We start from the raw sequence: 18,223 nt of genomic DNA on the forward strand, positions 1-18,223 counted from the left end.
TTTTTTCACTAAAAATTAAAAATGATAAAAAGGAAATGATAATAAATAAATATTGCTATTTTCCATAAAATATGTACAAAATGTGTACATTATATAAGAGTCCCCAGATGATAATAATAACCTTGGAGACTAGTTTGCTAATTAAAGAGAAAACATACTCGTGCGCTATAATAACTGTAACGGCATGTGGTTAATGAGGATATTCTATAATTTGTTGCAATACTTTTTTTTTCCACTAATTTCTTAGTAAAATCATTTCCTTTACAAAACTACTTTATTAAGTGTGCAACCAATTGAGAAATATTTAATTATATGTAATTTACTTTAAATTATTTACATATTTATTTGTATTACATTGTTACTAAATGTTCAATAAAGAACACTTTGTTGTTGTTGCCACGTGTCAGTTGGGTGTACAGGGCGTATGATTGAAAAACGGTTCACTTCGACTTGACGTTTGAAGACTTTAATTACAATTTTACTAAGGTCTCCGAAGTGTACATATGTATCTATAGAAATTGCATAATTGATATAAAAGTGAGATTACGGCACCTGTGCTATTAAAGCTTAAACAGACGGCAACGTTGATCCGGACTAACTCGGACTTAATCCGGATCCACTGCAGTTAATTCCCGAGTTGATCCGGATCAACGCTGCCGTCTGTTTATGCTTTTAGATAAAGAATGTATGTAATTTGAAATACACACCGATTCACTTAAAAGTGCGCATTTTTTTCTGCAAGCACCGATCTGGAATTGTTTACGTCGCAGAAGTTTCTTTTTCGAAAACTAATACATTTTAAAGAGAATTTTATACTGAGGCAATAAAAAAGAAGTACCCTCATAATATAAGCCACATTTCATTTGCATGTTGTATGGCGTACGTTCCTTGACTCCACATTGTAGCCGAAATAGGGCTTTTGGCAGTTTTTTTTAGTATAGTTGAGCTCAATTTAGCGCATAAATTATTATGAAAATTCAACAAAAAGTATAATTTTTTGGCATCTGCCGCCCGATGATCTTTGGCTTTTTTGGAATAAGCTACATATTTGCACCAACGGAGGATAACGATGCGAACTCTTAATTCAGCCTTTCCATGTGGGGATAGACAGCTCTATTTTGATGCGATAAAAGTGTTTTCATTTTTTTTACCACATCTCTTCAGAATTTATTCTTCGACAAAATTAGACCAAAACGAAGTTCTCCTATTGCCTAAAAGCAAAGATCAAAGATCAAAGATAAGATCCAATAAGTTTTTCCAAAGGACCAGGTGGATGCCAACGGAAACTGCATTTGTGAGCGCGTTTAGCACACAGAATTTTAACATATATGTATGAGCAATTAAACCGTAGCACCTTACAAGCAAAAAAAAAGTCACACAGCCCTCAGTCTAAAGTATTTTTGATAGGTAATTTGGAAAACAAATTTTGCTTTATGCCCGATCGTAGGGGTCGTATTTTTACATTTTCGATTGGAATTATCGAAATATGTATTTCCTAATCAAAAGTTTAATGAATTTTGGTGAGCTTTAATTTACTAAGACTAGGGTCGTACTTTCGAGTGATAAGAACCCAGAACTGGTAGGTAAATACTTGAAAGGGGCTACTTCAGGTCAATGAACCTTAAATAAAATAAAATTTCACCTCGAACATCAATATATCATAATTGAGGGTCTCACTGTAAATGCCGAAGACATCATGGAAAATGTAAAAAACGATCCCTACGTGCGGAAATTTTTTCTTTTCGAAAAAGCCTGGAATAAATACTTTACTTTCGAATGTGAACGGGACAATTTTTTTCTGGTACAGTATACATACATATACATATGTATGTGCCAAACCTCCTCTGCAATAATGGCACAACTCAAAATTTCATCATTTTGAGTCATATAGCGGATTAGGTTTATTGATACCCATATTTTTCTGTGGCAAATCGACATATCGCACACGCTCTTCAAAAGTGACACCACTCAAAATTTGGAATATTTGAAACTATACACTAAAAATGTACGCAGAGCTTTTATATATATTTCAGCGAAAGCTAGAGAAAATTTTTGTCATAATTTCTTAAAAAAAAAAACCTATGATAAAGAAATAGTTTTTCGCATTTTCTGACGAACGTGTAATTTCGAGTTGTGTCATCTTGTTGCCAATCCGACAGCTGTGCCATTTGTCACAAAACCGAAGCAAGCAACTCTTACTATTGAACAGTGGAAAATGTCTCACAATTATCGTGAATATTTGTATAAGTCAAAAATTGTCAATAGGTTGTGGAAGATAATGACATTTTTCGCATTGAGCCCTTGTTCAGTAATACCAGTGGAGTCATTTTTGTTTAAATACTCGATTTTAAGGACAACCCTAATGTACATATATCCAATTTATAAAAAATGAATAACCTAATTACTAATAGACAAATGCTAAATGATTTTAAATTGAAATAAATCACTTTGAAGGGTTATTATTTAATTGGCATTCTAAATGCATCACACAAAACGTGGGGAAATTTTTTCTCCTATTTCTTAAGCTGCCCGCCCCTTAACTTGACCCGGAGAAAGTACAGCATTGAAACAGGCTATTGATCCAAAATGCTATGCATTCAATTGTATATCAAATACGTGTTCGCAACTCTACGAATTAAACATTCCATTTGCCCAAAACGATCAGGTACTAAAGCACTCACGTTATTTTCCCCAATTTAAATAAATAAAATTAACCCTTGGATGCTATGCTATGAGTAAATCCCTATTATGTTTTTATTGATCTTCTGACTTTTGATTTGCGTGGCAATTTAGTAAGTAATAAACACTTTTAATTGCCTTAAGAAACTATTTACCCTATTTAACTTAATGGAGGGAATTTACCTCATCACGTTGGCTCCGCTGTTAATGGAACGTGACTTCTTTGAGCCAATTACTGGCCCATTTGGTCTAATAGACACAAAACAATCAATTCATTTCCACTCTAAAAAGACACTTATCATGCAGCTTAATTCTACTTAACTAAAAAAAAAAATAGCAAAACCTATTGGAAAAACATCCAGCACTAAACAATTAAAGAATGCAAATAATTATTTAGAATATTAAAAACTAAAGGCACTACAATTAGAGCAAATTATTTCAGACCTCTGACATTAAACTAATCGATCAACTCACGTTTTACAGTAAATCAATAAAATAAATAAGTCAATTAATATATATATCAATATTTATAATATAAAGACATTGTTTATAAATTGATTAAATTAGTTCTGATTTGAGCGCAGTTTTCCGGTGCCTCGAGCTCAACGTAATTAACAGAAGCTAATTAAGGCCGTGATTGGATATTGTGGCCGTTTCAAATGAAAAAAATGTTGTGGAAAAACAACAATAATTTACACTTGGTAGAAGTTATAGCTGCTGTTTCGGTCGATCATACGGGGATTTGAACCCTCAACTCCGGCATTCAAAGCCACTAAGTTCGTAAAAGATACTAGCTTAATAAAACAATACTTGTACATTAGACTGGTTAATAATAATTGACACATTTTTTTCCAAAAATCGCTTGTGTAATATTTTCGGGACAGCTATAAAAGACACCTGCCAAAATTATATTGTTTTCAAAAAAAAAAATTTAAAATATAAAACTCCCAAAAAAAATTTATGATATTTAATGATAAGTTTTAACATTTTGCCCATCCATTTTATATGTTCAACCTTAACCTTGAATAACTTTTGGACGAGTGAGTTTATTGAAAAATTTTTACAGCCTTCAATTTCCTTCAAAAATATTTTACTTTGTAAAAACGAGTTATAAAATTTAAAATAGTACATTTTTTTGAACCAGCCTAATGTAAGTCTTGAATGAGAACAGCACCGACCGTTAGAAGCATACTCTACAATTTTCGGCAAGACTCATTTCACCGTTATTCACTAACATTGGCAAATATAAGGGTATGCATAGTCCCAGTAAACTTCATTTTTCTTGCTTCCCAAATTTGGAAGTTATTTGTTCTAATAGCGAATTTTTGGTGGGGTATGCTGGGAAGCAGCAGATAACAATATGTGCCGCTATGAAGCCCATACCAGACCGTCATCCGTCACTAGCCTGCGCAGCATCTAAAGGTGATGGAGGAAGTTTTTCTCCGGAAGTGCAATGACAAAACTCGGAGTTTCGTCTGCTTAAAAAACATTCTCACAAATAACCATTTGCAGTTCAGGGACGAGCTAAAACCATAGGCTCCTCTGGACGAAAAGCTCGGCTAAGATTAAAAATCACGTGATGGCTAAATATATATATGTACATATATATTTTTCAGTAGTTCCTTTTAATACTCTCTCCAGGGCGTCTATGAATTTACAGGATGTAAGGTTGTCGCCAACTCTCGATTTTATATTTTGATATTCCGAGCTTCACCTCGATTTTCCATCACTAATAAGCTTAGCATTCCAGTTAAAACTTTTAAACAGTCACGACTTGTTCGAAATATGTTAGTACATATTTACTTTTACTCATAGATATATAATGTTAAGCAGAAACCTTAATATGTATAAGCTACATACATAAAATTTATAAAAAATCAACGCATTCAAATTACATACATATTGTATTGTTGATTATGTTTATAATGGCAGCAAACCCACTTACCCCCCCGGAAAGCATTTGCCTTGCTCTAACCTCTAAGCAGACTACATAATACTTACCGCCACTAATAACCACTAACCGACATCTAATCGTCAAACGTCAAACGTCAGCCGTCAGACAGCAATTACATAGTTTCAAAGCCTTCTGAGCAATTGTAATTAGCAATTCATGTTTAACCTGTTTACTGTCATTCTAATTAAGTTACTGAATTCATACTAGTTGGAGATTTACTCCTAATGACACAATTTTATTGTCAATTAATCGCATTGTAATCGAAATTTATGAGCATACTCGGTGGCAGCGGTGGCACAGGCAGTCATACTGCGATCAATGGATAAAGATCTATTACTTGTGTAATTTGTGGTAAAAATATTATTTAGTTCCACACTTTATTAGCAGTCATAGATCTCTCCAAATGAGTCTGCAATCACTGCAAATGCGTCAGAGGATTTTCTAATGACGCACACACACACACACATAAAGATTCACTAAATCACAAAAAAAAATAATATCACCTAATGTTTTTCCTTAAATGGAAAAATTAACTATGAAAAAGAATTGCCGAGTTGAATGGTTTGACACTTAACGATCAGCGTGTGTCAAAGAACTGAGCTGCCAGTTTCACTTTCAATCGATCAGTTGCAGAAAATATGTATACTATAGAAGAGTACAAAAAATTTTGTTAAATTGTTCGGGAGCGGATCTGTTAAGTGCCTGCGGCGGGCACAAAAGCTGACAGGTTGTTGATGCCAATCTTATTTTGGTTGGATAAAGAACTATATAAAAACTTGAGTGTTATGGCTTGCGTATAAATGCTGGAGCTTATTGATTGTGACGCTATCTAATGTTATAATTTGTCTTTTTATAAATTAACGCGGCCCTTTGCTTTCAAAATGCTGAGTCCTACCCGCTGTAGAGCGTACTCGCAGTGATAATATCAATTGAACTTTGATGAACTTCACGTCTATAAAATACTTCTGCACTTATTCTGTTGATTGGCTTCAGCACTGAAATTATGTGTGTTGCTGCAAAGAGTGAGTTTGGAGCAAATAAAAAAATATAAATACACACATATATCCAAATATGTAGCGTGATTATTTGTGTGACGATTTGTCAGAATCTGGGAGTATGTTTTGATAAATACATATCGTCACCTGAAATGAAAAAAGACGTAACAAACATCGTCGCTGAAATGCAAAAAGTCGTAGCGAACAAAACATTCAAAATTAAGTTTTTGATTGATAGGATGGATTTCATCGAATTACAACGCCCCACATCGTTTTATGAAAAAAACAAAATTATTAGTCATTACTTTCTCCATTTCAGTGACGTTGTTTGTTACGTTTTTTTGCATTTTGCAGTTGAGATGAGATTGAGGCTATACTTCCGTAAATTTCAGAGTTACGAAGGAGACAAGAAGAAGAATTCTTGCTCACAAAGAGGTGATCTCTAGGAGACCTACTTAAATATTATTCATTGCGGCACTACTAAGTATACTGGACCTTCTGGACACGGGCTTTCGTATTGTGGCTAACTGATGGGCTAAGAACGGCCTCCGCATAAATCGTCACAAAGCTGCTGGTATTCTGTTCACAATAAGGTTTAAAAACCATCCTCGATTTAGTCAACCTTGAAGGCACAGAGCTTGAATACCCTGAGAATATCAAATATTTATGAAGGGATTAAGGCCGCTTGAATACACATATATGTTCGATTCCACGCATGAATACGAATTTTCTAAAATTTATTAAAAATAAAACTAGGAAATAATCCATCGGTGAAAAGATTCGAGCTTACTGAATCCAGAATAAATAAATCCCGCATAGGCGCTGGGGCTGGAACTTGTATGTGGACCAGTCACCAAAACTTTCAACTTCTAAGGACAGAGGACAACTGTACTCAAGGCTAAGTTGTTATAAGTTATCACAAAGTATTTAAGAGCTTATCAACATACATATAAGTAGTTATGTTTCCAGATGTTTGTTCATTCGGGATCTTTCCGATAGTATAATCAACTACAAACTTGCATAGAATGTAGGGCAAGAAGGGACAATTGCGTAGTCAAGAGGAGTGTAATTTGTTAAGTAATTTTGAAAGCCTTAAGCAGCAGAGGAATATGATATGACACTAAGTAATATAAAATGTCTAAATTACAATCCAAAGAGTACGAAAATATTTTCAAAGTCTATATTTCCTATGACAAATTCAAAAATATATTTTTTTTTCTAAGTGGGTTTCATTAGAACGTTTGTTTGATGTTACACACAACCCTGTAAAAGACCATGGTTTTGCTTTCCTGTCCTTGTCACGCTCACGCTCTTCATAGTAATGTCGTTTTAAGCAACCATCTGCTTTTCAGTGCAACCATCTCCCCTGACAAAGCTTCAAAGGGCATAGAATGTGCCCTTTTTACCGTAAGTACAGGAGTGTGACATTTCAAGAAGCGAACACAAAATTTTCCAACCGTTTTCCTTTATTTTAGAATTGAAGACGAAAGAGAAAGGGGTTATCAAATGCCGACATTTTTTGGTAGAAACAAAAACACCATAATTATAATCAGACTGAATTTGGTACACATGTATGTACCTACATATGTGTGCTCCTTAATATGAATAGCCTGAGAGCTTTCCTTAGGTTTGCTCTAATAAAAGTAATAAATTTATAGCTCAGTATGAAATTTACCTTCCGTTACGTATTAATATTTAACGCTCAGTTATATTTGTTGCAACATATTGTGGCAATTTCGTAATACATTACATACTAAATAGCTGTATGCCTATCTGTGAAAAACATATATTCACTTGCAAAACAGCTTTCGACACAGCAATTATAACTGTGTTGAAAATGACGTGGTGGTGGTGGTGTTGGTGGTGGTGGTTGAGATTGACTGCATGCAATAGTTATCACTGCGGTTGCATCCCCATCAGCTCAGCGTAACGCGGTACAATCGCAAGTGAATTTGGCTTTTCGCCGACTTTCAAAGGGGTGTCTGACAAATAACTGACTGGCAAGCTGATACTGACACTCACCCATCGCTAATGAGATCCAATGATAGTCAATGCAATATGTTTTTGTTTTCTTTCTTTTTTTAATTCATTTCAATAAAAAGGAATTAGTTCTGGTCACGTGTTGGCGATCACGCGAAATTAGATTATAATTTATACTCGTATTTGAATAATACATTTGTGCTCTGGAAAACAAAAGTGAATGTTAGATGATTAAGTATATGTGGATTTTGTATAGTTACATACATATATGCATGCATATGTGATTATATTATTTCCAACGGAAATACGAATTTTATAAGTATATCGATGACGAAAATAAAGCTCCATCCTCCACGGCCCATGTCGCTCAACATATAAACACATTTTCAACAACTCTTCCGAAACGAATCGGCTGCTTGGCTAACTGATGGACTGCTGGGCGGGCTGCTGGGCTGCTGTCCTACGCATTACCACCTGAATGCCCAAAGGCCGACGTTTTTAATTAAACCCAGATGCTGCGTACATACATACATACGCGTACGTACGTACGTCAGTCATTCAAATGAGTTGGCCAGTTAGCTGAAAGTATTTATGTGCTGTAGTATCTGTTTTTGCCACATGCCACAAAACTAATTTTGAAAATTCGTGCGTAGTCTTTCTGTTTCGAATTTTTCATTCACCTCACTCAAACTGGAAAAGTGTGCTTATTTAAGGCGCATTTGCTTCTACCAACAAAGCTGGTGTGGATGTTCACTTTCTGTTCAATTCAGCGATCTTCGATTAAGGAGTAGATATATGCACATTCTTGCTTACGTAGTACTCGCAAATAAGTAGCGCAATTTGTGATTATGTACATCCCTTGGTAGTTTGGTAGTAGCATCAGTCAAAAACAGTCATAACTGAAATCAAAGGTTGCGCATATTATTTGATTATATAATTGTTTGTTGTTTTTTTTTTTGAGTATGCACCTTTTCATTGCAATGCAAATTCCTTGTTTTACTTGAAAGTCTCTTGTTTATTTAGTTTTGTATGATTGACAGTTGTTTGTCAGTTCTCTAAAGGAGAAAGGGGTTGAATTGCAAGCAGTCAGTGGTGCTATTACCATTGTTGTGAAAATGTCATTTTACTAAACAAATAAACCTATTTGAATTCGCGGGAAATTTAAATTATGTCAATTTATAGTTTTTAATTAAATTTGAATATACACACACGCACATACATAAATATCGAGCCCTAAGCGCCAAAAAAAAAATGCAAGCGACAAGATTTTTATTTTTTTATCCAGAAATGCATCCAGATGCTGTAGGAGGATTTCTGCATGAAAAAAAATTTAGAAAATGTCGCTTGACACTAGAAAGACTGATAAGGGGGGAGGTCATTTGACCAAATTTCATATTTGAGTGAAAATACATATTTCCAAATTTGGTAGGTCAACTCAGAGCTGAATAATATGTACATATCCAAAACGACACGACACGACACGAGTATCTTCATATTTACACTTTAATTCTTAATATTAATTTCTTTCTCCTGTCAACTGGCATCAATCGCAGAAGATGTCCTTCCTTCGTCTGTCCTCACTAGCGGCTGCCGCGTGTGGAGTGATTAAAAATGGAGCCCTCATTTTTTTCTGACGTTTTAGGAAACTGCATGACAATGCGTTGGCCAGGAACTATACCCTCTAGGCGATTTCATCGAGCAAGCTAAGTGTGGGATTACCTGCGCACTCTTTCGAACAAATACGCCTGATGTCAGTTCATGAAGCGCTGAGCGAAAAGAAGGACGTGAGCAAGCGGGAGGTCCAACAGAGATGAAGAAACGCTCTAAGAAAACTTTTAGGTTCATAAAACTCCAACTTTCGATGTTGGTGTGACTTTTGATAGCTCACTTTCCCACACACGCGGCGAGACTAATTACCGCACTTTAACCTGTAATTAAAAAAAAAAATGGGTTAGACATAAGAAACTCCTCCTTCGTTAATCTGTAATTTTAGGTAATCTCAGATTAAACCGATAACTTTTTAGTGTCGAACCTAGTTTTATCGATTATTTTTGCATGCAATAGGAGAAAAACAAAATGTGAAAGTAAACAAAAATGGTCGCCAGCAAGGAAAAATGGTTTGTAAAGATACTTTTAATAAAATATTAAATTAAAATATATTTAAATTGCTTAATTTAGCAGAAAAAAGTGATCAAAAGTAGATCAGAGCAGAAATTGAACTTTTCCTTAAGTTGAGAGAAAAACAAGCAGAACCAATTTGACAGCTCATAATCCGAGATTTGACTGTGTAAACGATCTTTGATTGAGATTATATTTATATGTAAACGTAATTTAAGAACTGTCATAGACTTTAAGAATCTTTGAGCATTATAACTTGGAAGCAGTTAGGGGCTTTGCATTCTTAAGATCCAGCATTAACACTACCATGTCCGTCTGGGTATTAAGCGCAGGTGCTACTTTCGTCCCAGCAGGCAACTCCCGATGGACAAAAATCACGAGCCACAAATCTCTGATCATGACCGGCCTGTTATGCGGCTCGGAAACAAAGATGAGAAGGTACTACGAGTACATGTATGTATGTATTTATGTACTTACATCCATACAAATGTACATCCTTCGAAAGGGTTATACCGAAGATAAAATTCAAATTATTCAAAGGTAGGCAACAAAGGTGGAATGACAAAGCAGGGAAAATGTCAATGTTAGAAGAAATTTAAATTTTTATTGTTATGATTTAATTAAAATTAATTGCCATAAATTGTAACTCAACGCCAAACGCAGAAGTGTATTTTGCACAAAAATAATTTATTACTAATCATGTTGACTAATGACTTGGGAAAAACAGACACATGCATACATACATCCACATATCCATACAAAGGCGTGCCATTGAAAATAAACGAAAGGATTCCTGCATTCCACTGCATAGCTGGGCTGCTCACCATCCATTTGTGCTCATTCATAAATTTTCATTTTATTAACACTCGATTTGGCACTGCAAAGTTGTCAGTTATATTTTGAAAATACATAAATGAAATTAATTAAACCTTTTCAAAATGTGTCGCAGACAAACACAACAAAAATGCCAATGAAAATCTGAACACTGTGCGTACTCGTAAACATGACGCAAGTATATATGTTTGTATGTAAGTGTGTGCACGTTCAAGTGCATACCCAATATTTTGAGAAGTCAATTTCCTTTACTCCTTTCGGTAGTCCTTCGTTTTCGTAAGAATATCAAGTTCAAATGTGCACATACATACATACATACATGCATGCAGAACTACATAATATATTTATATGTAGGTATGAAAGTAATTTGAAATTGTTCACACGTTCGCCAGCGTGTTGCATGCAACTTTTGTTGGGCGCGCTGCCGCCTTCTGCGACCGACGCCCAAGCTGTTCCAATTCTCGCTGATATATGTAAAAGGGTCTCGCTGAGGTGTAGTCCCTCGTGGCTTTTTGTGGATGCATTCGACAAATTACCTTCCAATTTCAAATAACATATCAACATACACAGTGATAGATACCTACACACATACATGCACACCCCTGCGGAAAAAAATTATCAATTGATAAAAAATAACCCGCTTGTAGTGAGCTTTTTTTGCGGAATTTGGAAAAAAATTATTATTTTAAGTTAACTACAAATATCGAATTTGAAACTGCAGTAGTCATGCAGGCGTAAAAGGGGAGTCTGTTCCTATTTAAATATCTTCATACAAATTTTACTTTCAATACACTTTTTTCTGCACTTCAAAAATACTTTTTCAAATTTAGGACAAGTAAAAGGAAGATCGAAATTTTATGTTATCATTTTGAAGTTATGTCTGACGGAATTCGAATATTAGACCACCAGCAGAATATGTATGTAAACAAATATGTAAAATTGAATAAATTAAAAAAATAATCAAGTAAAGAAATAGCAAAAATATTGTATTTCTTATTGATATTTTATGTCCAAAATCAGTTAGCTACTAATTAGTTGACACCTAATGCAGTGGTACCCACCTTTGACTATAGTTAGCTTTCCATCTTAAGTTCCTTTCTAATCAAGTTCAAGTTAACTCATCGTCAAATACATTTCCTGCAGGGACATATGTACATATTTATAAACACACACGCATATACATATGTACATATGCTTAAAGTATTGTCCCGGAATACAAGGATGGCCTTACCATCAACCCTTTCATTTGCCGTAGTGATTTATCTCTGTTTGTATCTGTCAAATATTCTGTTGTTTTGCTTTTGTTCTTTTCAAATATTTGCCACTTTTAATTTTATCAATCATAACAATTCATACATCTTCACCCCATTGCATCCTTTCACTTAGCTTGTGAGACAAATATGTACATATTGACGTTGTAAATGGCCACAAATTCACATTTTAATTGCAAACGAAATATATGTATTTTTAAATTTATTGGAGTCGTACTTAATTATTATTTTTGAGAAATACATAATTCCATAAAACTATTCATCATCCACGAAATTTGAATAGCGATTATGGCGACGAGGTGCATGCACCAACTCCTGATCCTGCAATATGTGCCGACCACCGCGGGATCAGTGAAGGGCGAAATTATTGGTCATTAACATAAAATCTGCAGAAGTGGTGAAAGCACCACAAACCAGGTACCAAATATTGGAAACGACCCCCGAGAAAAGTTGCGAATTACACCATATATTTTATTTCATATCAAAGCCGCTAGCCGATAGAACACAAATGCTGTGTAAAACGACGTTGGCCAAGTACCACACTTTCCACAGTTGTAATTAAAAAAAAATAGCGGACTCGTCTACTTAAAAACCGGAAACAACATCAATAACAATATTAGAATCCAGCTGATTTTAGTTCCAAGCTAAAATTCTGTCCCGTAACCTTTCTTTGCACTTTTTTTGAAGTCAATAGACCATGGTACTAAATGCGGACTAATGATGTAATGATCTATCGAAGCATAACATTTGATATTTGGCGTATTGTCCTCTTTTTTCCTTCAAAGCAATTATTAGTTTTTTTTTTCAAAGTGTAACTTAAGTAGTATTTCTCCGAAATAATTTTGACATTCTTGTATTTTCTAATGCAACAGTAAGATGTTTTCTGACCATTGCAAAAAACTTAAAGTACATTTTTAAAACTTCAAAGTACATTTCTGTTTTAAGAGAATAGTGTCCAAGCAGTAATCGAGTTCAATTACCTCCCTATCCCGCTTGAGTAGATTACATATGTAAACCATAAATCCTTGACCAAAATTTACTTAAACACATGAAATATTTATTTTTATTCACGGTTATTGTTTTTTGCTGTTGTTGTAAATCTTATCTAAATTGTATGTAAAGGTAGGCCCAGGAGACGGACAGTTTCGACAGGGTTGGCCCAAAGAAGAGGGGTATTACATAGATGATTGGGCGTGGGTGTAAATGTGGAGCATCTTGACATTGTGGAAATACATAAGTAGGTTGTGGCATGTCGATGTTAAATTTGGATAGGTAGAAGTTAAACTTGTTGAAATATCCAAAACAAAGTTGAACCAAAGTGACGCAGGTCTTACCGTGATGATGGTGTTTGCTCTCCGAATACAGGCAAGTGCATGCGCCTGCTTGCTCAGAATGATGCTGTGGTCTTTAACAGGGAGTATTGGGATTCTTAGGCCGCATCAGAAGATATCCCCTGGCAGTCCTAGTAAGTTCAGTATTTTGACAGTTTTGTAACTTCAACCATTGGTATGGGTGTAATTAGAGGTATTGAACGGACAATTATTGCTACGTGAAAAAACAAATTTCCCTTCCTTCCTTTGCGAGAACTTTTTTGAACATAAATATGTAGATAGCGCCTTAAGCGAAGAGTTAGAATGAAACTTATTTATGTTTTGATGATTTATTTTTGGCTGACAGCGAGTAGGGTTTCTTTTAAAAGTAAAAAAAAAAATGTTGAAATTTTTTCAAACGCATTTTTTACGCTTTAACCTAAAGCCACTCAAAGGGATGGATGCTTTTAATTATGTATTTATTGCTATTGTCAGTCGAGCAGAAAAAATGCATAATTGTTTCGTTGATGCATCTTTTTTTTACACACTTTATGATTTTATAGAGTTGCGCACAAACACAAACAATAAATTTATTGAGTTAATTTATGTCAGTTTTTATTGTTATGGATTTCATATGGCAGCACCGCATTTGTATGTGATAGCTAGTCACGCTGACAGTACATAGTTCAACGCAGCATTACATTAATAAATATTGTAATTGCATAATTTTTGTTAAGCGAATAATTTAAACTCATTAAACATTTAAACATTGATTGAGTTGCCAATGGAGTGTCGCCAACACGCATTGAATGCATAGTCCAGCCCGTGGATTTATTTTCATGTGTATGTATGTATACATATGTACACCCACACATATCCTTTATGCGGCCAATGTTGTTTGGCTAACGGACACGCGTATGCGGCTTATTAACAACAACGACAAACTGCTTAATTAATTACCAATGAAAACCGAAAATTACATTAATTTATGCGGTTCGCTTTAATTGCTGCTCTTGTGGTTGCTGCTCCATGCAAGTGTACGTATGTATGTATGTATGTATGTATGTATGTACACAAACACCATTGGTGAGTAAATAGTTGCAGTTGTAGTCGCTGTTTTCGCTGCGGCTCGTTGATGGGCTGTTATAATTATTATTGCTGCTCCCGTGTTATTATTGGCGTTGTTGTTTTCGATTTAACTATCAAATATGAAAATGTCCGAAGTATTTACATTATTTATACATATGCATGTACGTATGTATATTAGCGAGCTTATGCAAGTACATACATAAATGTGTATGAAAATGAAGCAGCAACAACAATTAAGTGCAAATTTGCATTTAAGTAGGGGCGTTAAATAATGGCAATATAATTTGTGCATATACATACATATGTATGTGAGTATGTATGAACTGCAAATAGGAAAATGAATAAATTTCATAAGTTACCATTAGCGATTAAAGCGAAACCTGTAACCTGGCCAATGATTGGGCAAATATTTTTATATTTGACAAGCTTTCAAGAAAAAATATTTATTTTTCTTCTCTGGGATATAATCCCTGCAGGAAATGTGTCTAACTATAAGCAAACTTTATGTTGATTAGGAAGGAGCTAAAAGTCACTTATTATCTGTATATTTTATTTGACGAAAGCTAACTATATTTCTATGGCGATGGCCGCGAAATAGTCAAGGGTGGTTTACCTCTACATTTGATGCAACTAACTTGTAACTAACTTCTTTTGGACATAAAATATCTATAGGAAAAACAAAATATTTTTTTTTTTTTTTTATTTTATATTTTATTTATTTTATAACATTTCACATTTGCTTCTATATTCTGCTGTAGGTGATCCCATATTAGAGCTACGTCAGACATAACTTCAAAATGATAACATGAAATTTCGATCTCCCTTTTATTTGTACTCAATTCGAAATAGTATTTGCGAAGTGCAGGATATTTAAATAGAAACGCGTTTAAAGAAAACAATCTCGAGCTTTACTCCTGCATTACTTGTCCCCTTGTTTCAAGTTAGCTTTGTGTAGCTAACCACAAGTTATATATTTTATAGAAATCCCGCAAAAAAGCTAACTACAAGTAGGTTATTTTTTATCAATTGATAATTTTTTTCTGTAGGGATAGTATACTATGTTTAACATCTCTGGTTCTACTATCACTGGTGAATACCCTCCTTAGTAATAATAATTCTGGCGCTTACACTTTTGCTAAGTGTTCTCCTCCAATATTTCGTATGCGCCTTCTTATTGTTACACAAATGGAGGAACCCACAGTTTTACATCGCCTCCGAACTGTTTAAGGAATTTATGAAAAGTTTCTTTCAGTGCAGAAATACACTCGGGCGTTTGGCATTACCTGCCCACGGGTAACTGTTCGAAAAAAAAACTTTTTCTAAATTAAATATTGTGCGGACCAGAGCTCAAACTCATGCTTAGCGGTAGTAGACAAACGGAACAGTGCGATGTCCTTCGATTTATGTACCATCGTTATATGTAGGCGTGTTTCCCAAAGTGTAATGGCTGTCCGATCTTAAGCATAAACAATGTTAGGCTACATCTAAGTAGAATTTCTGGAAATTGTTCTATCAATGCCCGTTTTAGACTCGTGAATTTCGAAGGCTTCCTATACAAAATATGCGCTTAATACGTATGTACATATGTATGTGATCCTGCCGTGTGACCGTCCGCACCTCTAACCACACGACGAAAGGCGCTGTAGCATACTACGTATACTAAACTATAAATATGTACTAATATATTTAACTACACGGTTTAAAAATTTCGGTTTTAATTTTAAAATTTGTGGACTACATACATGACCAAATTAAATTTAGTTTCAAATACAAACTTTCAAACTTAAAAAAAAGAGAGCACATATGTTGGGCTTGGAATTTAAACAGTTCGATTTTTTTTAAATCCAAAAATTTTTTATTTCGGTTTAGATTTTTTTCTATACATACATATGTATATGAAACCTAGAAACTAGAATTAAAGCATTTTGGTTTGATTTTTAAACAAATAGGGCCTATATTTGAAACCACGAATTTTTGGTTTTAATTTTAAGCCGTTCATAGAAAACATCATTTTCTCGGCTGCTTGGACCAAAATTTAAACCAGAATATATTCAAAATTGCTTAAAACTATTGACAGATTTAAAAAGTAGACTATGACAGATTAAAAAACGCAGCAGTCCCAGCTCGGTTTAAAAATTAAACCCAAATTTTTGACCGTGTATAAATATATCGCATGCATAGCAAACGTGGCTCATTAACTAAAAGGCAGAAAAAAACATCAATTTCACTGCAAAATAAGAGTTGGAGAAGCACTTGCTCGCTTGAAGCCCAGCATTGCAACTTAGAATTCAGTACTTGCCACTTACCACTTACCCCACTTACCATTTACCGCATCCCAGCGATGCCGCGACCCCATAACACCAATGAAAAATCACACTTTGGACACTCTCGGCAATTGAAAGTCAACACTTTATGCACCGGGAAGCAAATAAAACAATCGTTTGCTCGGTGGTAATAAAGATGAAAATTTTATTAAAAGATGTCCGGAACAGATGGCGCAGTGTGGAATGAATACCCCTGCACTGCATACATACATATCTGCCCAACGAGCATCAACCACCACCCACTACCAGCCAAAGCACAGGCACACCAGACAGCAGGACTTCCAACAGTCGAGCGAGCTCATTGTGCTTCGAATGGAATGGAACGTCGCGCGCCGTCATCAAATACATTTTATAATCTTTTATCGCAGTTTTTCTGCTTCATGGCACAGTTGATGTGCATATGTATGTGTGTGTGTATGTGTGTGTGTAGTCAAATACTCCCACATAAATACTCGATTATATACTTTGTAGATCAAGTATATGCAGGTTTGTACATGTTTGTGCGTGCATTTTCATATTTATGCCAGTGTTAACGCTATGAAAAGCCCATAATTTGCGATTTACTCTTTGTTGCAAGTGCCTTTCTTCGCCTCTCCCCCCGCCCGCCCTATTCCATTCAAGCAAACCACCCACCCATCGCTTCAGCAGCGGTCACATCTTTTGTGTGGCAAAAAAAAAATCGATAGGAAACAGAAATTCAGTATTGGCATTCGCAGCCAAGCAAAGCAAAGTACATAGTGCCGTGCCAAACACATTGCACGCGCGTTGTCATCTGTCGCCGGCGTCGGCGGATGCGGCGGCGGAGTCAATTACGCTTCACTTACAATTCGTTACTCAACGCTGGCACAATTTCACTCCCTTGCCCGATGCGATGTGTGCGATGCTGCTTCGTGTATAAATGTCTCAAAATATTTTCGGCAGCAGCAGCAGTTGTTGTAACCGTGGCCGTAGCAGCTTGTCGCAATCACCTTGTCACAGCGCCTTTGTTTATGCTACGTTATGCGTGCAAGCAACCACTTTTGCTCACAGTTGACTAACACGAATTTATTTATTTTATTTTTATTTATTTCATTTCATTTTATTGTGCACATTTGTGTGAGTTGTTATTATTGCTGAATATTATGGCGCACCGATACACCATAACGATCAATATAATGATATCCTGTCAATAACACAAGGACACCGAATGGCTTGACGAATGTACGTTAACACGATAATGTGCTTAAAGGACGAAACTTATTAAAATGTACTTAAGTATTCACATAGAAAATGCTTAAGTTATTTCTGCATAAATGGCAGTTGTTTTATGTAATAAATTTAGTCGAGTAAGGAAGCTGATGCGAAATATTCGCTATATATGTACGTTGGAGACCTGGCCTACACATTGGATAAAGACTAAACTAAACTAAATTGCGTGGAAAAATTAAATTACATAGTAAATTTTGGCAAAACCCCTTATTTCAGACATCAAGGAGGATTTTATTAATGTTGATGGTCCAATTTGGCTTTTACTGGGAGGGTATAATGTGAAGCGATTTTAACATTTAATCGGGACACTGTAGATTTAGAGGTAATGTGTACAGGCTGAGGATATGGTCACATGATGTTCTCACTGAGTGTGATGCCGCCATCTGAAGACACACATTCACTCTCTACCACCGAAAATACT

General features: G+C 35.1%; 1 protein-coding gene across 1 annotated transcript in view; it reads right to left on the reverse strand.

Moving 5' to 3' along the window:
• LOC118748033 (lysosome membrane protein 2-like) overlaps nt 1-5,203 on the reverse strand; it is a 120,945-nt gene extending 115,742 nt beyond the window's left edge. The window contains exon 1 of the mRNA XM_036482322.1: nt 4,681-5,203. The gene's annotated coding sequence lies outside the window, so the exon portion shown is untranslated. The remainder of the gene's footprint in view (nt 1-4,680) is intronic.
• Between the last annotated feature and the right edge of the window lie 13,020 nt (nt 5,204-18,223).

Source organism: Rhagoletis pomonella, unplaced genomic scaffold, assembly GCF_013731165.1.
Source record: "Rhagoletis pomonella isolate Grant_MI unplaced genomic scaffold, Rhpom_1.0 Rhpom_scaffold_00012, whole genome shotgun sequence".
Lineage (NCBI taxonomy): Eukaryota > Metazoa > Arthropoda > Insecta > Diptera > Tephritidae > Rhagoletis > Rhagoletis pomonella.